The 5,170-nt window shown below is 48.5% G+C and overlaps 1 protein-coding gene across 1 annotated transcript in view; it reads left to right on the top strand.

Moving 5' to 3' along the window:
* Window positions 1-2,644: 2,644 nt before the first annotated feature.
* Window positions 2,645-5,170, top strand: part of Unc-76 (fasciculation and elongation protein Unc-76) — a 95,474-nt gene continuing 92,948 nt past the window's right edge. Inside the window, exon 1 of the mRNA XM_077674014.1 lies at window positions 2,645-2,791. The gene's annotated coding sequence lies outside the window, so the exon portion shown is untranslated. The remainder of the gene's footprint in view (window positions 2,792-5,170) is intronic.

Genomic DNA, 5,170 nt, shown 5'->3' with positions numbered 1-5,170 from the left:
CTGGACACCTTGAAACGCAGCTGTTGTGTGCTGCCACCTGGGGGATGTTGGAGTAACTATGCAAGAGCTTTTGCGCGCGCTATTTAAACAGTGAAGGGTGGTATCATTCACGTGCACCCGAATTTAAGTCACTTCATATCATGCAAAAAAGTGATATGGCTTCTCCTTGTGTTTCGATGGTTCACTATTGTCCCGATGGGGTTGTCTTGATTAAAAGTGTGGAACCGGCGAAAAAAAGACGCCATCACGAGGAAGTAGCCATCACGTAGTCTTTGGAGCGAAGTTCACCCCATGTGTTTCCTTTCTGTAGTGTTCGCATCTTTTCCGCTGGCTACTCTAGTCTCGGCAAACGTTATGACGAATGCTAGAGGGGCTCCTCTCATTGCAGTCTAGGACTCAACGCGGCTACTCTATAGAAGAAGTACTCTATAGAAATATACGTGAAAAACGAATGCCGGACAACTTCTCGGGGAGTGCACGGTGAGGCCAAGGCTGATAACTACGGTCGCGCTATGGGATAATCTAAGAGCCCCGCTGTCTTAGGGGGAAAACAAAATGGCACTTATTTGAACGTGCTCCCGAAAGATCGCGGGTTACTGACGCACGTGTATTTTGACTTTTATTATCTATAGTTCATCTCACAAGCTAGCTGCAGCACTGTGGAGGCTACATTGTTATCAATAGTGCGCCCACTGAGGGCGCCTAATCCGCCGTGAAGGTCCTGAAAGGACACTCCCTTCTCCCTCTCGGCAAGTGGCACCGCACAGCCCCGGCGCCTTTTGTCGCTTCCTTCGCGGTGAGTTAGGCGCCCTGAGGGGGACAACAATGTCGCCTCCACAGTGCTGCAGCTAGCTTGTGAGATGAACTATAGATTGAAGTTGTTTTACGATTGGCTGTATTATCCTTTGTGGCTCTTACAGTCAAACCCGGTCATAGCGAACTGCAATATGCGCCACGATTAGTTCGATATATCCAATAGTTCGAAATAGCCGAACCAGCCAATAACGAGTTATTTGTTACGAGTTCGCAATACACGGGACCCCTCCTCCTGCCATCCCTGCACGCAAAAACGAGCGTAATTAATAAAGTATGTCATTACCATACACGAAACTATCTATTTATTGCAAGCAATAAAGCCACTTTCCACTGTAACTATACCTAGTTTCCCAAAAAGCGGTTATTCTTTTTTTCACTAAATTTCGTTTTGGCAGCGTCAACTAGCACAACATTCTCTACATGACACATCATTTGCATCAGTTGCAGTCCGTGTCCTTCAATATTGAAACAATATTGGTGGGGCACATCGACTGCCGACAGGGCTTCATCAAGTATCGGTCGGCTTCCACTCGCGACATCCTCCGCCTCTTCGGTGCTTCCAGCAGCGCCAGCGCAGCCATGACATCGGCGACGGTGTCAGCGTCCGAGGGGCTCACAGTGAGGGCAACGTCGTCGTCGACACTCAGGCAATCCTCGAAGGGCACTCCTTTCAGCACTACATCGGGAACGTTGGCGGGCTCTTCCCACAGTTCGCCGATGCTTCCATCTTGGTCCGGACTTGCTGACTGAGAGGGTGTAAACGGGAGTCAGACGCGTCGGAAACAGTTACGGACAGGGCAGGGAGTCACGTCGTTCCATGGGAGGCTCAACATTTCAATCGCAGCCAATCAACATCTCGATCGCCACCCCGAGACCATACATTTTGGCGGCAATTCTAGGCGCGCCGAGTTCGATATATCAGATGTGAACTTTGTTATAAGGAATATGTTTCGCGTGTATTTTCGTAACTGAACTTTCTTTGTTCAATATATATGGCATAATTCTCTCTATCCGGGTTCGTTATAATCGTGTTTGATTGTATTTCTGCATAACATGCGCATGTTGGACTTTGACATTGTTTAATATATTATTTACTAGTTGTATAGTTGTACACAGTACACTGATATTTCGTGTCAACTACGTACATTTATGCCACTGTTGTGTTAACTACTCACATTTGTCCCCGAATTCCCTCCGCTAATTCCCTCTATTCAATACACTCATCTAAGGGGATTCTACGAACGTTAAACATTCAGCAAATAATTTCAATTTTCCGATTATAAAAATTATTGTTTACCTTACTAGGCGTTCATTAGCCCAAACGAGAAGCTTCATTTCTCGTTCTGTTTGTGTTTCTCTGTCCTCCTGCCCGTCCGTCATTTTGCTTTGCGTTGTCTTTTATATGCTGCTCGTGCCTGAATCTAGACAATGTGACAGCTACACTACAAAGTATCTAACGGATATGCATAATAGATCATTGTACCTTCGACCTGCTGCACACATGAATACCTTCCGGCAGTTTCACGACTACTTTTTTATCATCTTACCGCAATGCGTCGTTAAAAAGTCTATCAATCGGGCGAAGAATCCGGCGCGGCGTCTTCGGTTGCCATGGTGACGGTGTATACTCTCCCCTATGGGTCACACCGAGCATATGCCTCGAGGATCCAGGAATAAGGAAGGGGGGGGGGGGGGGTGCCCAAACCTTCCCAAGCATTGCGCTAAGTCCATCTACAAAGCTCCCAGCTCTCGGGACCGCTACCGCCACCTCGTGAGCGCTTCCGAAAGCTCCCTGTTATCGATCGCGTCTCGCTCGATAATGGCGCTGACTCGGTCACCAGGCGAACGGGCCGTGCCGCGCCAGAGTGGCGCCTCCGGGCACCTGCTCCACCGTCGTCCCCGCGACTCGGGCTGCAGACCGTGGGTCTGAGTCCGCCGCCTCGGCCCCACCCGGACCCCGCCGACAGCTTTCGAGGTGAGCGCGCTAACCCTGTCGAATCGAAAACGGCGCTTCTATGTTCGACATCTCGGAACGTGCAACGGGAAAGAGCACTTGCTAAAGATCTGGGCTTGCATGCGCTTCGATGCACGAACGCCGCGAACCCTGGGTCAAAGCGCCGGGTTAGGCCTAGTGGCGATCTTGTTTGTTTGATAGCAGACGACGGCTTAGTGCTGGCCGGGGGCGAACGACCTTGAATTCGTGACGCTGGCTGTGCGAAGTTGGAGAGATGCGTCGCCGAAGTTTTCAAACCTAATGGCGTAATAATATTAAGCTGACGCAGCGAACCCTCACTTGACGAGCCGGAGAACAGCTTAGTATTCAGCGGGCGTTTGTTGGCCACTGAAAGAGTAATAACGCGATGGGTGCGGTCAAGACCGTCTCTGTCATCAAAAGTAGCTTCGGTTTGGTTAGCTCCTCATACGACAATTGGCACAAGCAAGTCTTAATTAGCCAGCTGCCACTGTGTTTTCTTTTCCCTATTATAAGCGCTCCTTTTCCTACGTGCGCATCGCGTCAGACCGGCCTGGGCGCGTCCATGTTTTTGCAAAATAGAGCAATTTCCCCGGGCTGGCGCTTGTATGTTATGACAGCCGTGGTTGTTAGAGTGGCAGCTGGTTATTAACTTGCCCTGGTTATTATTTGCATAACGGGAATAAAAGTTTGCACCGTTATTTGCATGAAATTAACATTTTCGACAGTCAATGACATTTGTATTTTTGATAAATGCTTCCGTAAGTGCTTCCTGCGTAGGTGAAAAAGGTATTTAGCGCTTTCACCAGTTATCGCACCAACTGTAACAAATTGAGCTTTCTTTATCGTCCATTTCTAGCTACAACACACACATTGCAAAAGTGAGGGTGAAATAGCCCGTTCCTCAAAATTTAATAGGGAAATTACCATGCCATATAAATCGCCCCTAATATAACTTTTGGTTCGTACGCTAATTGTCGTCGGAAATATTTTGTTCATATTTTTTAACTCCCTATTCAGCCTTTCAAGTGAAAGTGCGTTATCATAGCCAGTCCGCGTGGGCAACACAGGATAAGCTTGCAAAAGCGCATTGGTAGTTGCTGCGCACCCGAAAACATCCAGGTTAATTTTATTTTTCTGCACGGGAAATTCGAATGCTTCCTGCAGGAGCAGCTTATAGTGCTCTCATTTGCGCAAGCAGACAGGTACAAGTTTCGTGGTGTTATCATGTAGAAGGGCCAGGCGAGATGCGATACACCAAAAGAGAGAGAAGAACGTCGATGTATCGATATGAAAAGTCTGTTTAACCAAGCATCTGTGCATATCATAAGCGCATAAAGGGCTAAAAACTAAAACTGGTGCATGACAGCTTCTCCGGGGGATATAAAAACAAGAGACGTCCCAGAAAATGGGGACAACAATACGAAGGCGTTGATCGAATAGCGCTTACAAAGAGGTTGTATGTCGTGTATCAACTGTCCAACCTTCGTTGTGATCGATAAGACTGACGTTTTGAACGCTACACGCGTGGCAGCGTCTTCTCCCATGCTGAAACACCAATAAATGTGTATACCTCTACGTTAATCACGGTATTTAGTTTCTCGTGGATCTAAATTCACTTGGAAGCAGGCCCTGAAAAGTGCGACATCTCGGACAGCAAAGCACTTCTGTGCTTTGGCATGGCAGTGCTGGCACTTATGTAAGGATACTGCTTGTATTCACTGGCGAGACGCGCATGCAGGCAACCGTGTGAGTGCGCCGTCAGTGGTTACATCGGGCTCCGAGGGATGGCGGTACTTCTCCGTGCTAAGCACATGTTGCACGTTACAAACTCTACCTCATCAAACGCAAATTATTGCATCGAGTCCACTGTGAATGCGATCAGTAACATCTCTGTTGACACCCCCGTTGAGAATCGGGTTGGAACGGAGCAGACGACGCACGCCGGTGTTTTTGTTTTTTTTTTTTTCGACGCGAGCGGGCGCAGTGGCCCACGCCGCGCTAGGGTGCCTCGATGCGCGCCCGCTCCGCTGAGGGTGAGGACAACCGCGTCGTCTGCTAGCGCGACCGCCATTTTCTTGCATCCGCTGGACGCGGGGCGCGCGTTTGCTGCGTGACGCGCCTTGATAGTGCTGGTCTTGCTAACAGTGTGGGCTTGATTTGGCTTTACTTTTGATATACATTACTTTTACTTTTTATGGTACATGAACAGAAGAGTAAGGTTTTGGTGGAGGATTCTCTATTTTGAGATGATTAGCGAAGGTATGGTGAAAGCCTGTCTTTTTTTTACGATAGTTGACACGGCGGGCAACTTCTCGCCATCGTTGTAATACCGGCGCCGTGCACTTGCTGTCGTTGCGTTTACATATAAACATAGCAGAA

The sequence above is a fragment of the Haemaphysalis longicornis genome, unplaced genomic scaffold (genome assembly GCF_048455015.1).
Source record: "Haemaphysalis longicornis isolate Haplotype H1 unplaced genomic scaffold, Haemaphysalis longicornis Haplotype H1 scaffold_6, whole genome shotgun sequence".
NCBI lineage: Eukaryota > Metazoa > Arthropoda > Arachnida > Ixodida > Ixodidae > Haemaphysalis > Haemaphysalis longicornis.
This window is presented reverse-complemented; position numbering and strand designations above follow the sequence as displayed.